A 20,878-nucleotide genomic window follows, 5' to 3' on the forward strand; every position below is an offset into this window, starting at 1 on the left:
GAGGAAAATCATCTTTCACTTGCTAGTAGCAAATGCCTCAATCCCTTCCCACTGCTGGCAGGCTAAGACTCTGACTCAACACTGCCCTGTTACGGTCCCTTTATGATCTGAGTCATCCGTTTCATCTGTCAACCCCCATCCACATGCCTGCCCCTCTGCTTGCCAACCCTGCACGAGCCAGCCATGCCAAAGTGCTTGTGAGCTCCCAAAGAGCCTCAGTGCCCTTTGCTGCATTGCTCTTCAAGATCTGCTCTACAATGTCCATGTCTCCCACACCCCCCTCGCCGGTTTTTCTGGATCAATGCCTATTCAAAGGAGAAAGTTCATTTCAGCCAAAATTATTTAACATTGTTTATCACCTAGGGATGAGAGTAGGGCAGACTTTCTTGCATTTTTTTTCTTTCAATGAGCATATATTACCTTTGTAAGTATGCAATTAAATAAAAAGGGATAGAGGTACAAAATTACAAAGACTCAAATGAATACATTTCCATATTTCTATCAAGTTTAATAAACTCGGGTGAGGGATTCTCTTCCTCCTAGGTTGGATCAGGTGAGCATCCTGTACTCATGATAAACACCCAGACTATTTATCACAATATATTATAACTAGAGGCCCGTTGCACGAAGATTCGCACAATAGGCCTTCCTTCCCCTGGCTGCCGGCACTGGTTTTCCTCCAGCACCTGGAACCCAGGCCTTTGGTCTGGCCGCAGCAGAGAAGCCAAGCCTCGAGGCTAGGCTTCTCCGCTCCGGCCGCAGCAAGGCTTGGCTTCTTTGCTCCAGCTGCAGCAGAGAAGCCAAGCCTCTTCAGTCTTCAGTTGTCTTCAGTCTTCACTCGGTGCCTGCATATGCAAATTAACCCGCCATCTTTGTTGGGTTAATTTGTATACTCATCCTGATTGGCTGGTGAGCATAGCGGAATGATGACCAATTTACATATTTCTTTTATTAGTGTAGATTGCTGGCTATGTACAAGTCTTTCACTGGCTCGGGAGGTTAGTAAACTATAGTCTGCAAGCCAAACAGGGCCCTCCCCCCTGTTTTATAAATAAAGTTTTATTGGAACACAGCCACACTCATTCATTTTGTATTGTCCTTGACTGCTTATGCACCACAACTGCTTAGGTAGAGTTACACAGATAACATGGTCTATGAAGCCAAAAACTTTTACTCTTTGACCCTTCATAGGAAGTTTTTCAACCCAGCAGTCGCATTCCTCAAAGAAAGGGACCTTGCCTGATTTCTATATCCCTAATCCCTAAGCTAGTATCTGGAATGAGGAGGTGCAAAGGAAGGGATAGTGTCCTGCAGAAACTGTCATTCCCAGAAATCAAATGCTCTTTGTGTCTGCTTGTGTTCACTGTGCCAAGTACCTTCTTAATCCTTTGTTCTCTGTGATTATAATTTAATTTAAATAATTCATACATAATTATTATACAAAATTTATATAGGCAATATAGTTTTTAAATGTTTCCACCAAACTTTTCACTACTAGTAATTTTCCCCCAGAGGAAAATAACTCTAGTTTTATTATAAAAGCCAACAGAATATTGGGTATAGAGAAATTTATTTAAAACAATGAATAACTCTTTCTTAATAAAACAAATCTATTATATAAATTAGGCATTGTTCTAAGGAGAAAGGAAACTAAGATTTGTTAAGTACCTACCATGGTCTTCTAGCTATTTTGACTAAGCTCTCTCATTCTGCCATCACAACAGGCCTATGACACAGGCATTATTACCAGTGTGTCCATTTTATAGGTGAAGAAACTGAGGCTGAAGCAACTAGTCCAAGGTCAAATGGCTTAAGTAGAAGATTATAAACCCAGGTCTGATTAAAACTCATGTTCTTTACTACCAACACCCCCAATAAACTCACAGAAACAGCCCTAGCTCATGCAAATAGAAACAATTCTCTGCTTTATGTTAAATTGTTACAGCTCACAGCATTTGTCTCCAGGTATTCGATACACTCCATGTATAGGGAGGCACAGTGTTATAGAACTGGGACAGGCTTTGCTGTTATTTCATGGTTATGTGACCAAACAAAAATGACTTGTAAAGTACCTGTGAAAAAATATCACAGTCTCTTATTTTTCATAAATTTTAGTATTGAAAAGCTGGAAAAAGTCAAGGTCAACCTCCTAATTTTAAAAATGAGGAAGCTGAAGCCCAGAGAGGTGAAGTGTCACTCAAACTAACAAAGCATGCGGCTGAGCCAAGCGCGGGCAGAGCCCAGTCTCCCCAGCCTCCGTCGCTCTATCCCGGCTTCCGTGGCAAACCTCACCTCCGGACAGGCCACCCTGATGCACGGGAACGCGAGGCTCTCCCGCCAGCCTCGCGAGTCAGTTACTGCCGAGCAAGACGACAAGGTGAACATCCCAGTCCTAACCTCACAGTCATTCTGTCTACCTTCATTCTAGGCCGAAACGCTTACAACATAAAGGATTTTTTAAAAATCAACTCAACATTTTAATTGAGACCAACTCAGGCTTCCTGTCAAATAGTCATCCCTTTTATAATTTATGAATCAGAATAACTGAGAAGCCAAACCAGTTTTCCTCCTGTCCCAACCGGTCTAACCATCTTGGAAGGACAAGAATGATATGAAGTAAAATGGCCTCTTCAAACAAATGTTGTCTGCCTTGTCCAGCTCAAACCGGAAGCCGTACAACTTCCAGTTTTCCCTGAAGACAGCCAGCACCTACCTGCTGCAGCACATTTCACAGGGCCCAGGGCTGCACCTGGTCCACCGAACTCAACAGATGGGCTCGCACGAGGGCAGCACAATTTCTTGAACTTTTACCTATTTGGTCTTTGTCTTCATTGCACTTGTGCTGGACTGTACTTCACCACCACCTCTGAGGAAGGGTGCCATCGATAAACAAGAGCCTGGAGAGGGCCTGGAATCTCGGGACTGACCAGGGGGAGGAGCCCAGGGCCCAGTTGCAACTGTGGGGGCAGCTGGGCATCGTGGTGAGAGTGCAGATTCCAGCCCAGATGGGCTGAGTGTGGGAGCGTGGGCATTTTCCCTTGGCAGTCCTATGACCAGGGTAGGTATTTCACCTCCTGGGACCTCAGTTGCAATAGCTGTGATAGAGGAGTCACAAAACCTATCATATAGGTTTGTTATGAGTCCAAAGTAATGTGAGGAACGTGCCTCGAGTGGTAACTGGCACAGGTTATTAGGATTCATTAATTTTGTCATCCATTTAAGCAGCTCCTTGGGGGCTTAAGTCTGTTGGAAAGTAAAGTTTGACTGTTAGAATAATAAAACTGTTTTCAAAGGGTTTTGACATTGAGAGTCTGCATTATTCGTTGAGCCTTATCCCTGACTGCTCCAAGCGAAGGGGTATTCAACTAGTTGTACGTCCTGTCTGCATAGCCAGCACCAGAACAGAAATGGTGGAGGCGGGACAGAGGTGCCCGGGGGTGCTGCTGCAATCGCAGCCAGGGGGCGCCGGAGGGGTTCTCCACGCCTTCTGCGTCCTTCACCTGCGCAGGCTGCAAGCAGGCTGCAATGCCCTTCGCTGTGACCTCCAGCAGCCCACGGAGGATAGCAGCACAGAGCCATCTCCCAGACGGCCCACCATCATTCAACATACTATTTCTCTGATCAAAAGGAGAAGAAGTAGGTTTGTTCTCAAAAGCTAACAACACCCTATACCCAAAAGGGTGTTTATGTTTTCTTCTTGAACTATCAATCTCCTAAAAACACTGTGCCCACCTGACGATGTGACAGCAAAGTGTGGCTGTGCCGTTTGCTCCCGCAGAAAGCACTAGTGTGCAGCACAGTCCACAGGATGGGAGAAGGGGCAGCCGAGCCCCAGGGCAGTGACCAAGGAAAGGGCCCCCCCTCCACTCAGGGTGCCTCTGACATCCTGGCGACATGCTAACTGATAGGTAGCTCGCCAAGGTATTTCCTCAAATACAACTCAAACGTATCCTTCAACCAATGCCAGACCATCCCCCTGAAAAGTACTGCTCGCTACTGTGAACCAATTCTCCTGGGAGAGACCCCCGAAGCCCACACAGGATGTGGCCAGACGTATGGGAAATAGACATGGAGAACATACTAGACAATCTGACCCTCAGCAAGAAGAGAGGAGAGGGGGGCAGAGACGCTTTCAAGCCAGAGCAGCTGCAAAGCCGCCCAGTGGGAGTCCTTGGGGGTCTCCCCGAGCAGTCCTCAGCCATGCTGCACGGCCGCCCACCCTCCGGTGGCGGGAGGACACAGGACTGCACAGGTGGCCGACCTCCGACGACCAGCTCAGGAAGGACATCCTCCTGCTGCCGACGCGTCTGGGACCACAGCACTCAGGAACCAGGCGGGGACGGCCCTCTGAGGAACAGGAGAAGCAGCTGCTCTGCTTCCGCGGTCCCCCTGCTACGTGTTAATTTTCAGTCAGTGTTTGTGGTCTCGAGGGCCTAGCCTTGTTCCGCTAAGCCAGGGCACCTGAGTTCCATCCCAGCCCTAAGGCACGCCCTGAGGAGGTATAATCCACAGAACTATCCAAAACACGACTACCCATTAACCACTGACTCAACAGAGCAGACTTTACAAAGCTTTTCAGGGACCACCAAGTCCTCCATTCAGCATTCCCACTCTTTCTCCTCTCTCTAAGCAAACGAGCGAAAGACAAGATGAAATGAGTGGTCCATACACAAAACCATTCCTCCGGACTGTGCCCGTGTGGCTGCATCTTTAAGACAGACTCACGTCCACATGAGCAGCCAAAGCACATTCTCCAGGCAGCAGACTGAAAGGGCAGCCATAGGTGTTCATCCCAAAAAGTGACCAACTGTCCAGTCACCGCAGAAACATCACTGACAACAAGGCACCTAGCAGCCCTGACTGTGTCAATGGGTGTCATGAATCCTGCAGAGGGGACTCTACACTCATCCTCCCCAAACCTATTTGACCTTGGAAACCATCTCCCCCACAACACACTTTACAAGGCCTATTTCTGCAGAATATGAGCGATCACAATGCAAATTATAACACACGACAATCTTGGGATTTGAGTCCTGTCACCTCTGGCAATCTACCTAAGGGAGAAAGGCTGCTATTCATGAATATCAAAGAGTAATCCAACTAAGTAAAGGAATCTTTTTCCTACCTTTGATCAGAGAAAATAAAAATGATAAATATATTTCCGTCTTCACAGACGTTATAAGGGCTAATTAGTAACAGATGGACAAATATCAAATACTCTTAGGAAATGATATGCAGAAGGTCAACCACAACAGAAAGGATCACTGTGTCACATTCAGACTCCTGGGGAAGAAATGTAACTGCACTGCAGGTCCTCGCCTCTCAGCAGGAGGTCACTCAGTCAGCCCAAGTCCAGGGCACTTACGTACTCTAGGAAATCGCTTACAAAGTGGTCTACGTACCCCCCAAAAGGGAGAGCAGAGACAAGAGCAGATATAGGTACACCCATGTTCACAGCATCACTGTTCACAACAGCCGAAAATGTAGGAGCAACCCAAGAGTCCACTGACAGATAGACAAATAAACAACATGTGATACGTACATACAGTGGAAAATTATTCACCCTTAAAAAGGAAGAAAATTCTGACACCTGCTACAACATGGATGAGCTAAATGACATAAGCCAGTTACAAAAGGCCAAATCCTGCATGGTCCCACTGAGATGAGGTGCCCAGAGAAGTTATAGAGACAGAATGGTGGTTGTCAGGGCCTGAGGGGGAAATGCGGAGTGAGCATTTAATGGGGACAGACGTTCAGTGTTGGAAGATGAAAAGGTTCTGGACATGGATGGTGGTGATAGGTACACAACATTGTCAATGCGCTTAATGCAACAGAACTGTACACTTAAAATGGTTAAAGTGGTCAATCTTATTTTATTTATATTTTATCACAATTTAAAAAAGTGTATCTTTATGTCTTAGCTTGAACTGTTCAATTACATTCCAGTTCTACCAATGACAAACCCAAGAAGTGGATGGGGGGAAATGGGCGAGGTGCAGTTCCATTTCACTTAAACACCAGTGGCATCACTCTGAAGAGAACCCTGCTTTAAGAATTTGGCAGAACGTAACGGCGCCATCTCTTCCTTCCTGCACATGATCAGCCTTATGGAATATAGCCTCAGGAAGATCTCCATGGTCCAGACCTCGGCACAGTGTCTTCTCTCCACCAGAGAGACTAGTCCTCGCAGTGAGACATCCCTTCTCCTCAAAGCTACCTCTGAGTGGAAGGTACAAGGGACATCACTCACCAAAAAGGAGTGACCATACCTTCCTACCTCAGAGTCAACTGCTCCCTCAACCTGTGCCTTCAACTTCACACAACGGTCAAGGCAGGTAACCCAAGTTCTGTCCTCATGCAAAAAGGTTCGCTCCCGCCCGGCCAGTGTGACTCAGCAGTTGAGTGTCCACCCAGGAACCAAGAGGTTGCTGCTCAATTCTGGGTCAAAGCACATGCCCAGGTTGTGGGCTCGATCCCCAGTAGGGCGTGTGCAGGAGGCAGCTGATAGATGATGTTCCTCTCTCATCGATGTTTCTATCTCTCGATCCCTCTCCCTTCCTCTCTCTCTAAAAATCAATAAAACATATTTTTTTAAAATATATTTTATTGATTTTTTACAGAGAGAAAGGGAGAGGGATCGAGAGATAGAAACATCGATGAGAGAGAAACATCGATCAACTGCCTCCTGCACACTCCCCACTGAGGATGAGCCCGCCAACCAAGGTACAGGCCCTTGACCGGAATTGAACCTGCGACCCTTGAGTCCGCAGGCCAATGCTCTATCCACTGAGCCAAACCGGTTAGGGCAATAAAACATAATTTTTAAAAAAACATTCGCTCCCTTTGTGTCATTACCCAACAGCCAGCATCCTTGTCCAGGCCCACTGGGACCTCATCTGCGCGTTGGAGAGAATGGCACAGCTTCAGTGTTTAGTGACTATCTGGTCACCTACTGAGTCCTAGGCCCCAGGGAAGTGACAGTACAGGTGCTGTCTCTACTCTTAATGGTTCAGAGTGTAAGAAAGACAACACTGAGAAATAAAGAGCTGTAATAACTGATACATGGATGGGCCCTGCGAACAGAGAGGCCTGAGGCTCCATTTAGTTGTGACTCTCTCTTCTAATTGGTCAAGTGTGGGGGTTGGGCAACGGGAAGAGAGTTACTTGCACTGGAAGAGACCAGAAGTGTGGGGCAGGCAGGAGACTGCTGGTGGGGCCAGACACTGAGTTGGAGATGAGGGTGGAGATAAGCAGGAGCAGATCGACAGGGGCCTTGCGTATCATGTTACAGAATTGAAAATGTATCAACAACTTTTAAATGGAATTAAAATGTTTACAGAAATCACACCTTATTTTGGCTTTTGCTTTTTGCTGCTGATGTCAGAAATATCAAAATATACCACCTATAGTGGCAGGCTACTGATCAATCATTGAGAAAGAGGTTTAAAGATATGGATGAACCCCAAAGGAGAACGATTATCCTTGTCAGTCACAGATAACTTGGGGTGAACTGCTGTAATCTCCTACCTACGATCAGTTTCCCAGATATTTTAAAAAGTAGGAATAGAAAGAGAGGGAATTTTGAGAAAGAGGGCATTTTAGGGAGCCTGGAAAAACCACCTAAGATGCTGAATAGCTGGGTGTGGTATGGGCTAATGGAAGAGGGTTCTGAAAGTAAGAAAGCAGAGTAGCCGGTGTGTGTCCATGGCTGGGTTGGCTGGCTGCATGCCACGAAGACGGTCATTGCCAGGGCTGATGTTAATGACGTCCTATGAACACCCATACTTCTTGTTTTAAAGGTCTAAAGTTAAGGGTTGGAAAATTGTGCTTGGTTGTATAAGGCATAGTAGTTGTCTACGTGATGCAGAAAGGACCCAGATGAAATGTGTGTCTCAAAGCGCACACTGTGAGAGGGAGCCTGCAGGCCGACGGCTTCATTCAATCCCACAAAGGCTTGTGCGGTGAGTCTCATCTCCACTTTGGAAATGAGGTTCTGAGAGGTAAGTCACCCCCCGAGCTTCACTGTGGTGATGCGGCAGCACTGGGATTCAGTCAGTGCTGGGACCCTGCCGGGCCCTCTGCGCTGCGCTGCACGCTGGGCTCCCACCTCTGCCAGGCCCTCAGTCGAGCAGTGCCTGCCTGCAGGGCGAAGGACACCCGCTTCTCCACACGTGGTGAAGTTGACTGAGATGGTGAAAAAGCCTGCACTGAAAATTGTTTTAAAAATGTCTTTTTTCAACCTGGCCAGGGTGGCTCAGTTGGTTGAGTGTCATCCAGTACACCGAAAAGTTGCTGATTCGACTCCTGTTCAGGGCACATACCTGGGTTGCAGGTTCGTACAGAAGGCAACTGGTCAATGTTTCTCTCTCTCATCGATGTTTCTCTCTCTCCCTTCAGCTCCCTCTTCCTTCTCTCCTTAAGCAGGTCCTCAGATGAGGATTAAATAAATGAAATCCTGTGACTACTTTAACAAAAACTAAAGGAACCCAGCTTCTTTACTGCTACGCACAGCTACTATTCCAAACACTCAAGATCTCACCGTGGGGAGAACTTGGGTAAAGTCACTCCTGTAGTTCTCTGGCTCAGTAATTTCAACAGCCATCACGGGAAATGGATCATGTATGCGGAACATTTTGGGGCCTCCAATCTCTAAACAGTTAACTTAATAACAGTCCATCACCAGTTACTTCATTGGCTTTAAAAGAAACGCAGTTCAACTTGGGACAACACGTGTGCTGAAGCACAAACACACTTCTAACAAAATGCTGATTGACCACAAGACAGAGAAATCCTATGAACAAGCAACGTTTTTCGTATGTTTAAAAACGGTGGGAAATGTCTGCCTACATTTCATTGCTTCCTTTATGTTTTTATATTTATTTTATTGATTGATTTTTTTGGGGGGTGGGGGGAGAAACATTGATTGTTTTTCCACTTGTTTATGCATTCATTGTTTGCTTCTTGTATGTGTACTGCCAGGCAATCAAACCAGCAACCTCAGTATATGGAGATGATGCTCTAACCAACTGAGCTACCTGGCCAGGCCCCTTTATGGTTTTTAGATAGGAGATGAGAAATTGGGAGGGCTGACTCTCCTCTCAGTCCCTGCTTCCTGCTGGAAGATATTCCTCTAATTCCCTCCAGACCCCAGTGCAGGGAACAAACAGGATCCTGCAGGGCGGGTCCCATGAGAAAAGACTTCCCCTTGCCACCCCTGTGAACTGCGGCTGCGCTACTCCTTGCATTCAGCTAGGGGCTGGGTGATGGGGCTTTTGCTCCAAAAGTTCTCTAACCCTGGAGCTGCCTGCCTCCCATGGCTGACCCAGGTCTTCATATAGAAAGAGAGGGTGAGGAGGGTCTCCTCAAGGATCCCACATGGCAGGAGGTGGCTACAGCAGGAGTACTAGCTGCTCAAGGACACTCCCCTGCTTACAGGAGGCAGGGAGAAACATCGGAACAACTGGTGAACTCCCCCTTGGGTGACAGGACAGCAGCTGACCGGCAGTGCCTTTTCCACACGGAATGATGCAGTGTGTAGACTTCTGTGTCTGCTTACTGAAAAATTCTGTATCTTAATTTAGTTGGTGATTAACAGGTGTAATATGAGCTAACACTCACTAAAATGCCTCTCCCCACCCACATGTAACCCTGTCAACACCGCCATTCCTGGGGCCTCCTCCTCAACCCTGGGAGTGGGTCACTGGAGCTGTGGGGCCACACTCTCTCAGGCCAGGGACACAGACGCAGGACTCCTGCCCCGTAGAGAGGACAGTCTCTCCCCACATGCACCTGTCACTCCCCTGCTTCCTACCCTCTGAAAGAAAAGAGAAAGAAGGAAACTTATGTAGATGTTTTAAAAGTCAACATTTCTCACTAGCTGCTCTGATTCTGTCAATCAACTTTTAAATGTTAGAACTTGGGAGTAATAAGCGGTGGAAAGGATTTACAGAATTCAGAGTACAATGTTCACGGCCATCTAAGCATCACAGTCACAAACAGGAAACAACCCTCATGTTTTGCAGCAGGGAAAGAGGTAAACAAAGTGCGGCCTGTACGCACCGTGGAATACTACTGAGCAGCAAAAAGGAACAGTCACCGATTTACAGTACCATGGACACATTTCAAAGATGGTGCTGGGCAACAGTAAGCTGACACAAAAGTCTACACACTGCATCATTCCACTTACAGAACATTCTGAATCAGGCCTAGCGCAGCTATGGTGAAGGAGATAAAAGCAGCAGCTGCCTGTGGCTGGGCAGACTGGAGATGGGCTTGAAGGAATTTGAGAAAAATTCTGTATCTTAATTTAGTTGGTGATTAACAGGTGTAATATGAGCCAACACTCACTAAAATACATATGTGTAGTTTACTATATGTTAATTATACCTCCATTTTTAAGAATCTGGGAAATTGTTTTAAATGGGTCCCTAAAGATGAGGCCAAAATATCCAGTCTCGTCCTCCTTGCACTGGTCCTCCAGTGCAGGAGGCAAAGGGGAAGAGATTCCTGACAGAGGAATCCAAATAACGGATAAACCTCACGAATGAAGCATTTGCACACTCCCTGCAGTTTCAAAGTCGATCTCTAGGTTGAGCTCAGAACAGAGAGTGAACAACTCACACAGTTGCTATTTCAAGGCCTTCGGTTCTTCACAAACATGGTTACGGGTCATACATCAGTCCAAAACAAGAGCTGTTGCAACTGTACCAAAAGCAAACAAAACAGTCCCCTACCCTTAGTCTACACGCCTGCATCAAAAGGAAGAGACTCAGCACTGCAATCCTGCCTCCCAGGTGCAAGGGTGCACCAGGCAGAACTGGAGCCCAGGGCTGCCTCCGCAGCTGGCCGCAGTGTCAGGTCAGCCACGCCACGTGTCAGCCACATCCCTTAATCTCTCACTCCAGCTGTTCGGTAAGAGAGAGGCAGGCCCCTCCTAAGGAGGGCTGCTGCCCGACTCAGCTCTGACATACCTAAGAGTCCAGGGGTCCTCAAACTACGGCCCGCGGGCCACATGCAAATACAAATATTGTATTTGTTCCCGTTTTGTTTTTTTACTTCAAAATAAGATATGTGCAGTATGCATAGGAATTTGTTCATCGTTTTTTTAATAAACTATAGTCCGGCCCTCCAACAGTCTGAGGGACAGTGAACTGGCCCCTGTTTAAAAAGTTTGAGGACTCCTGCCTAAGTCGCTCAGCCCATAAACCTGCCACAGCCTCCTTCAACCTCCCTCCCTCCCCCCACCTCCCTCCCTCATGAAGGGTGCCCATAGACACCCCCACCCCTGTTTACAGCCACCTTTTCTCTTTACCTGCCCCCTTCTATCACCACCTGGATTCCAACCACTTCAGCCACCTTCACTTGCGGACAAGATGGATGGGAAGCCCTCTTCCTGTGAAGGACAGAACGCCTGTGTTCTAACCATACGGACCTCCTCCCTTCTCCCTGACAGGACTCTGTGGTGGGCTGAGTTATGTCCCCAGCAAGTTCTGGTGAAGTCCTCGCCCCGGTGCCACAGAATTTGACTGTATTTGGAGGTAATTAAGGTAAAATGAGGTCATAAAAGGGGAAATCTGCACACACAGGCACATGGAGAGGGAAGATGAAGTGAAGACACGCAGGAGAAGGCCGTGGGAGCTTCGTGGCTGGGGTGATGCATCCAGAAGCCAAGGAACACCGAGGAACGCACAACCTCCAGCAGCAGGAGAGGCCGGCGCCCGACCTCCCTCAGAGCCTAGGGAAGGGCCAACGCTGTGCACACCTGTCGTCTGAGAGGGTCTATTTCAGTCCACGTGGTCGGGACTTCAACATCAACAGCACAGACTCCTGCGGAGCCCTCTCTTGTTCTCGCCTCACACTGAGCATCATCCTCTTATCTCCTCCACCACAGCCAGTTTCGTCTTCTGAAAATGTGGAAGCGGGTGTCATGGAAAGAGCATAATTTTGGAGTGGGGGCTGATTTGACCAGCTATTAACAGTGTGTCCCTGGCCAAGTTTCTCAGCATCCTGGTCTCAGTTTCCTCACCTGCCGGATGCTGGTGGCAGGACTGCCTGGTGGGGCCACTGCAAGGGTGAAACAAGCAGCCTGCTGACAGCCGCCAGCATGCAGCTGGGATGGGAAGGGCGCCTGGGACATGCTGTGACAACCCTGCTCAAAAGCCTTCAATGGTCTCCATCACCTGCCAGGGGAAGTTGGGGCTTCACTTTGGAGAACAGTGGGCTGTGTTGGTAACTTACAGCACCCCCTCTCCTGTTCTGTTCTACTTGGAACCCTGTTTTATGCAGGCCCCTGGCACCCCACGTGACTTGGCATCCCCTGGTGAGTGGTATCAGTCAGAGGACTCACCTCCAAGGAAAGGGAGAATACCGGTGTTCCCTTTGCCAATGCCTCTTCTCCAAGTCTGAGGGCAGGGGTAGCAAATAACCCCCATCAGGGGAAGCCACCTTGTGACTACAAAGAAGTCAGCATTTGTTATGGGCTGAACTGTGTCCCCTCAAAATCCCCCGCACCTGAGAATGTATTTGGTGACAGGGCCTTTGGAGAGGTAATTAAGTTAAAATGGGGTCATTAGGGTGGACCCTAGCACAATATGACTTGTGTCCTTGTAAGAAGATTGGGACACACTTGCAACAGAGGGAAGGCCATGTGAGGACACAGGGCAGAGGTAGCTACCATAAGCCAAGGAGAGAGGCCTCAGAAGAAACCAGCCCTGCTGACACCTTGATCTTGGATTTTCAGCCTCCAGAACTGTGAGGAAATAAATTTCTGTTGCTTAAGACACCCAGTCTGTGGCTTTGTTATGGCAGCCCAAGCTGAGAAAGGCCGAGGACAGTGACAGAAAGAACTGCGGATTACAGCCTATCCTATCTCTGGACTTCCAGAAACACTACATGTATTTCTGTATATTTGTCACTCCATGTGATCTGAGGTTTTTGGCTATTTGTAGCAGACGGCATCTTAACAGACCTCCCCCAGCTTTCAAACCCTTCACACTATTGTGCATTCTCTCCTCCTAACCAGAACAAATGCTTCCTCTTACTTCTTCCCATCAGAATACCTACATCCTGGTTATTCCCAGCTCAGCCTCCACCCTTCCCATCACCATTCTTTTGCTCAATGCTTCCCTCTTCCCTGTATGCTCCCTTTCAGCCCATCTCCGTCCACCAGGACCACCCATTCTTTAGGCACAACTCGTAGGCTCCTTCTCCCCTGCAGCTCCTGACATAATGTTTTACACATAGTAGCTGCTTAATAAACATCTGAATATTACACACTTCTCTGGGTTTTTCTTCTGTGATATTTTCCCTGCATACATTTTTAACTATTATATGAAATTATGCCATTATATTTGCTACACAGGCTCAAACAGGTCAGCTAAGAAAGATTGCTGCATGTCATTGTCTCCCCATCCTAAAAAAAAGAAAACTGCCTTTTGCAGATTTAAAAACCTGTTTTCAGTATGATAATCCACAAGTCTTTAAATTTCCTGGTAACCTTCCATTTATTCAAGGTCATTTAAGTTTCCCAAAAGTTGCTATTGGTAATGAGATTCATAACCAAGGTAGTAGTTTTGCTTTCCTTTAGTTGTTTACCTACGAATCTGTCAAAACAGAACTAGGGTTATAAATGGGGGAAACAATATGGCAAATGAAAAGTTAATTAACTAGAGAAATCACAGCTTATACTTAAACCACAATTAAATTCAAACATGTTATCAACAGACACACTAAAACAAACAAAAAAAACCCATACCCTCATAACCTTGATGATATCCATTATTGAAAAGTTGCTTCCTATGAGACTTACCAGACAGAGATTAAAAATAAACCTTCTATTAAAATGAAATAATCAAAAACCCTACTCTGGAATGTAGATTTGCTGACTCATCATGCAATACACCTCCAGAAACTACCAGGCCACGGATAGGCCCCTACAAAACCGCATCACCTTCTTGAACCTCACTCCCTCTCCCTGGATGACTGATAGTCGAAGCATCTTTATCTCCCACTCAGAAGTTATTTCTGAGTCCCCACAAGGCACTCTGCCCAGCCCAGAACACTCAGCTAGTCTCTCCATCTATACCAGCGGTTCTCAACCTGTGGGTCGTGACCCCTTTGGCAGTCGAACGACCCTTTCACAGGGGTCACCTAAGACCATCCTGCATATCAGATATTTACATTACGATTCATAACAGTAGCAACATTACAGTTATGAAGTAGCAACAAGAATACTTTTATGGTTGGGTCACAACATGAGGAACTGTATTTAAAGGGCCAGAAGGTTGAGAACCACTGATCTATACCCTTGATAGCTCTGTATGGGGAACAACACGAAAATCAGCACAACCCTCAAAAAGAAACACAAGTGAGTGGACAGACAGCAGGGGCTGTGAGCATCTGAGCGGGGAGAGTGCACATCGCTGGCAGCCCTGCCTAACACCTAGTAGGTACACTTACCCTCAGAGGTGTGTGTGTTGTCATTGGAGACATCACACTCAGGCCACTTGGGCCTGTGCCCAAGGGGGACGCCAACCCTGATCTGTTCCTCAGCAAACATAAACCAGGCTCATGTTTGGCTCTGGCCACTAGCTCCTGGTGGCTGGGTCTCTTGGGGACTTCTCATTTCCAGCTGCTGAAAACACTACCAAGCCACCTGAAGAGGAATTAATTCTGGAAAAGGCTAGTCTGACTAAGAGACATTTTTGACGTCCAAATAGATGTTTCCTTTTCAAGTGACCAAGCATTATTCTAAGCAGAGGTTCAAAGGATCTACTTTAATGAGTGATGTGGTCATTAACAACATTCATTTGGACATAAACATCCTAAGGCAGCTTTTTGTAATGTGCTTCCTTAGGTAGACTACATGTGCCCACGGACACTTGGTTTACACCATTAGTGTCCTTAGCAATCCATTTCTTCACAGCGGGCAAGGGGACCGGGACTATGTCCGGGTGACTCTCAGCACGATGAGCTGCCCTCTGCAGTCTGAGCCTGCCCACCACTCTCCCCCTGTGGCGTACAGAGCAGCCGAAGGCTCCTGGGCTGACGACCCCTGGCCATCTACCAGGTGTGGTTAGAAAATATGATGAACTTTTACATTAGCCTAGATGAGGATTACTCAAACTTGGCATTCCACGTTTTAAGCTGTGGGGGCTGTCCTATGCATTATAGGATGTGTAGCAGCACCCCAGTCTCTACCCTCTAGATGCCAGGAGCTCTCTCCTCCTCAGTTATGACAGCCAAAAACGTTCCCAGACACCAAAAGCCCCCTGGGGGGAAATCATACTGCATGGAAATCCTCCAGAGGACTTTTTACAACAACTGCCACAGGTATTTCCCACAGTTCCCCAGCTGACCCATCACTTCTGTCCGCAGTCCTAGTCAGACACACCAGTTCAATGTGGAGCTCTCAGAGGAAGAAGCAGCTTTGTGACTTGAAGTTCTGAAAACCAGTGGCTTAAAGTAAGGGCACTCCTTTGCCCAGTATGATTTCCCGTTTGATTCGTTTCTATTTCAGATAAATTACATGCCTCTTCTGAGTCTTCAGTAATTCACTGAAATTTGACTTTAGGTTTGAGTTGACTTAGATTTCTGTCCTCTTCTTCCTATTTTTGTCATCCCAGAATTAAATCAGCAACTCTTACCTAGAAGAGAGCAGCCCCTTCACCACCTCTCTGCCTACACCCCTCACAAAATGTTAACAAGAAAGCAGAGCTGGGGACTGAGGTGGAAAACAGGGACTCAGGAAAGGCCTGAGGAAAGTGATACACTGGCAGGAAGGAGAGGTGGATTCTGGGTTGAAGGAACATCACTGGCAAAGGTCAAGTGTTGAGACCCAATCGGGGCTGGAGCACAGGCTTCCGGTACAGGCGTGATGGGACCGCTGCAGGGGAGGCAGGAAGGGTGAGGATCACGAGGGACCTAGAAAACCACCACGCAGGCCCCACTTCATCCAAAAGGCTACAGCGAGCCAAGTTTTCTGAAGCAGGAACGTTAATAGAGCCACTCAGCTTCTTAGGAGCAAAACACTGAACTTGAGGTGGGGGTGGGGTGGGGTGGGGTGGATAAGGTCAGAGGCCAGATAAGAGGCCCAGCCCAGCAGGTACCCAAATACTTAGCTAAGCCTTGGGTTTCAAGGAAATATCAGGGTCACAGAACAGAGACTGGGGGCCGCTGCACTTAGGGTGTGAGCTGGAAAACCGGAGATAAGGGCTGAATTGTTCTCTCACCCAAAACCCTCATGTTGAAGTACTGACCCCAGTACCTCAGGATGTGGCCTTATTCGGAGATATGGTCTTTAGGAACCTCAGATGCTCCTGAGGTAATTAAGGTAAAATGAGGTGCGTGGGGTGGGACCTAATCAAACAGGACTGGTGTCCTTGTAAGGAAAGAGTAGGGTACAGACACATGCAGAGGGAAGACCCTCTGAGGACACAGAGAGAGGCGGCACCATGAACAAGCCACGGGGAGAGGCTTCCGAGGAACCAACCTGCGGACACCCGGATCTCGGACTGCAGCCTCCAGAGTGTGAGAAGTAAGTTTCTGTGGTGCTTGTTTCAGCAGCCCAAGCTGACTGATACACTGGGAACTACCGCAAGGAGGTGAGTGAATGAGTATTCAGGCAAGAGATTGGGACAGTGGCCAAGAGGCAGAAGGGAAATCAAGAGCAAGCACGCGCCCCTGTCATAAGGAGAGAGTCGAGGCCTGACCAGTCACTGTCAAGGCCGCACAGAGGCCAACTGAAACCACTGACGCAGTCCTGAGGGACCCAGCATCAGGTGAGCCCCACACGGCCAGGGGTACAAAGACCATTTGGGGTGGAGACAGGGATGGAAAGGACTGAAAAAGGGCCTCATCTGCCAAGGAGCTGACAAATGCTATGAAGGGATGGTGCAGAGGGGCAGGGACCCGGAGGAGGACCTAGGACCCCACCCCGAGGTCCATGGTCAGTTCCTGGGGGTCGGTTTGATGTTTCCCCAATGGGCTATGGAGCATCTGAGGTTCCTAAACTAAGAAACAACAGAAGAGACAGGAGGACATGCTCCAGCCCAGGCCCCTGTCCGCTGGGGCTCGGTGCCCATCCACCTGTGTCCTCAGCTCCCTCTCAGCCTCTGCATTCGCCCACAGCACACAGGTGAGTGGGGGCCTTTCCTGAAAACCACCTGGACAAGCCCCCTCACCACTGTGCGGGGGAAGCAGCTGCTGCCCTCTCCTCCGCTGGTCTGTGCTCTGGGCAAGCACCAGCTGTGCCCAGGTTCCTGCTTAGCTGACCACATGGTCTCTGTGCTCCAGACAGGTCAGGCTCCCCTGATGCTCGGTTCCTCAGGACAGCCTCAGGGGTTTCAGGTGACCTCTGTGTGGCTTTGGCAGTGACCGGTCAGTCCTCCACACTCCTTCGTCTCTCGTGACAAGGGAGTGTGCTTGCTCTTGATTTTCCTTCTGTCTCTTGGCCACTCCACTTCTCCCAGTCTCCTGCCTGAATCCTCCGTCACTCACCCGCTTGTGGTAGCTCCCAGATGTATCAGTCATCTTGGGCTGCTGAAACCAGTACCACAGAAACTTATCCCTCACAGTTCTGGAGGCTGGAAGTCCGAGATCAAGGTGTCAGCAGGGTTGGCTCCTCGGAGGCCTCTCTCCTTGTCTTGTAGGGTTGTCCGAAGCCCAGCCCTCCTGTGGGCCAGTTCACATGCCATGGCATCCTGCGCCCCTTGCCGCCCCACACCCTCAGTTCCCAGCCCTTTATGTCTCAGCTCATCCCATACTGCCCGGGAACCCTCCACTTACTAAAGGTCTCAGCTATGCCACTGGCTCCTGCTCAGGGCAGAAGCGATACATCCATCTGTCACCTACCCAGAGCACAGCAGAAGGTCTGCCACAGAGCAGATGTTCTGAGAGAAAAATCAGGGTCAAGTGCTACACAGGTGGCTGCTGAAATCACCTGACGGCGGGGGAGGAGGGATGGAGGGGCTGTATGTAGCTATCTTCAAAAAGTCAGGCAACACTATGTCAGTAGCAGCATTATTCACAAGAGCCGAAAGGTGGAAGCAACCCGAGCATCTGCTGATGGGTAAATGGGTGAACTAAGTGTGGTCTAGCCATATAATGAGATATGTTCAACCTTAAAAAGGCAGGGAATTCTGGCACATGCTACTACATGGATGAACCTTGAGGACATTATGCTAAGTGAACTAAGCCAGTCACAACAGAACAAATACTGTATGGTTCTACTTATATCAGGTTCCTATAGTAGGCAAATTCATAGGGTTAGAAAATAGAATGGTGGCTGCCAGGGGCTGCGAGGAACGGAGAATGGGGAGAGCAGAGTTTCAGTTTGGGAAGAGGAAAAAGTTCTGTGAATGGATGGTGGTGTTGGTTACACAACAATGCAAATATACTTAATGCCACTGAACTGTACAGTTAAAAATGGCTAAGATGGTAAGTTTTATATTACGTGTATTTTATCACAATTTAAAATGTTTCAGTAGGACACAAACCTTTGTGTTAACTGCAAGAACTCATGTATCTCCACTGGAGAGCAGTGGCGTTCCGCAGCACGTAGCAAGCAGGGGTGCCCAATTTGTAAGGCATATTTTAAACACACAGCGAGAAAACAGCTTTTAATCTAATCTGGGAGGAAACACACTGTAGTACAAACTATGATGCTGGGCGCATAACCGTCCATAATTTAATATGAGCACTGGGATGCTTGTGGTTTTTTAATGCCGGCATCATCCCTTGTGTTTATTCTTTAAATGACACTAAGAAATAAAGTGTGGTTGTTACCTAGTAGAATTAAATTATATAAAGGACTGACCCTCCTTCCCACTTTAAAAAAAGGCTGATAAACATTTAACTAGCATTCCTAATGACTTAACATTCTTTACCACATGCTCCCATGACTCAGCTCCTCGGTTCACTCCTCAGATAAGGAAACCGCTGGCTCGCTCCAGGAGCAGCCCTTTCAAATGTGAGAAGGCGCCTGGCTCCTTCAGGTACTGTAGGCCTCGAGCTAACTCACAGTGCAAAACAACACTTGGTAGGCCTATGGAACATTCCCTGAGAAAAATAGGCCCATCAGTATGGGTCACTTTTACTACCAGGAACCTAGAGAAAGATACAAAGCACAGCAAAGCTTTGTAGTGATGACAACCTGTTCCTCGGCCGACGGCAGGCTGGGGGTCACAGAAGCAGGGCCCGTTCAGAGGGGCCTTGGCTCCGTGCCAGGCTGTCACTGTCTTGACCTTGATAATGTTTGAGCAAGGGGCTCTGCCTTTTCATTTCTCACTGGGCCCCTCAGCCCTGCAGCTGGTCCTGATTAGAGGGGTGGAGGGGAATTTGCCAAACCGCTCCAGTGACTGCCCAAGGGCTTGTTCCAAGCTCCTGCAGTGATGGGGAGCTGATAACTAAGGCCATCCATAATTTTTTCCAGAAAATAAGCATCAGAAGGGGTATTCTTGCCAATTTCATACTAAACGTAAGCAGTTTAAACAGCCAGGTAAGTTACATTCTGAGTCCTTGTGAAGAAAATGAATACTTTGTGTAAAGCATTTAAATGTCAAATCATCAATATTCAATTATTCTTGATTAATTGCCCCCCAAAAATCCTAATCCCCTTTTACCCCATTGAAGACCAGCTACTGTCCCATGGTTTGAAGGGGACACACACACACACACACACACCACACACACACACACACAGCCCCAGGTAGCCCAGCACAGTGCTCTGAAGCCTGCCTTTCCCCACCCCAGCCCAAGCTGAACATCAGATTCAGTCCAGGAGCCTGGAGCTTGACAAAGGAACACTGGCCTCCATGCTGGCCATTGCTAACCAGGGGCCAGGGAGTAACAGCCGCAGACAAAGGTAGTCTGGAGGGGAAGGAGGCCAGCCCTGGAGAAGGGGACCAGAGGAGAGCAGACGTGGCTTCTGGAAGAACGAGGGTTGGCGGCAGGGCTCTTGATGATGCCTCCCCGACACACACATTTTCTGGTCTCAGATCCAACCCTAGGGTCCCCTATGCAATCATTCATGCATCTTCCCAATATGGTTCTTTTCCGTTTTATTTATGTAACTTGAAATTTGTTTTCTGTACTTGTAACCTAAGAAGAGATGTTGGATAGGGTATATACTTCGCAAATGGATGGCCTGGCGGGCCGTAGTGTTGTTCTATTACAGCAACGATTTACTTCAGAGGAACTCCACTTAAACCAATCAATAACCACTGCCCCCTTCCCAGAACGTAGGCCTCGGCAATCTGTAAGGCACTGTTGGGAGGAGGTCTGCCTGTGGGTAATGACCAGCATTGCACAAACACTGAGCAAATGAAAGAACAAAACTACTAAATCCCAACTCAGTAAAGATCAAAGTCTGTAGACTAGTGAGATCAAAGGCAATGCTCTCCCACAAAAACCCAGCAAGAATAGCACTCCAGGTGGGACAGGGCCGCTCTGAAGGGGGCCCCTCACTCTGAAGTTAGGTCTCTGATCCCTGCCATTACAGCTCAAGGTTATCATCAACTCTAAAATTCCACTTTCTCTCTGATTTTTCCCAACTTCTAACCAGTGGAGCTCTCTGGTCCTCAGGGCCTTGGCCCCCCAGGAAGGTCCTTTCCTTTCCAGACCCTCTCAGCGCCCTGTGGCTGGAGACCTGTTTTGTTTTCAGATGAGAGCTCTGAAAACAGACCCTTTCAAGGGTCTTTTAGACAAACCCCTGCAGGTCTGTGGTTCCAGATCCAGATGTCTTGTCTTAATGGCACACCTGGCTCCCACACCATCAGTTTCTAAAGCAGCGGTTCCCAACCTGTGGGTCTTGACCCCTTTGGGGGTCGAGTGACCCTTCCACAGGGGTCGCCTAAGACCATCGGAAAACAAATATATAATT

The 20,878-nt window shown here is 48.1% G+C and overlaps 1 protein-coding gene across 17 annotated transcripts in view; it reads right to left on the reverse strand.

The window, feature by feature from the left end:
- The window catches only part of SLC22A23 (solute carrier family 22 member 23), a 185,902-nt gene that overhangs the window by 156,004 nt on the left and 9,020 nt on the right, over positions 1-20,878 (reverse strand). Inside the window, exon 2 of one of the 17 annotated variants that reach the window (XR_009451906.1) lies at positions 2,714-3,243. The exons of the other annotated variants lie outside the window; for them this stretch is intronic. The gene's annotated coding sequence lies outside the window, so the exon portion shown is untranslated. The remainder of the gene's footprint in view (positions 1-2,713; positions 3,244-20,878) is intronic. 17 annotated transcript variants of the gene reach the window in all.

The sequence above is a fragment of the Myotis daubentonii genome, chromosome 3 (genome assembly GCF_963259705.1).
Source record: "Myotis daubentonii chromosome 3, mMyoDau2.1, whole genome shotgun sequence".
NCBI lineage: Eukaryota > Metazoa > Chordata > Mammalia > Chiroptera > Vespertilionidae > Myotis > Myotis daubentonii.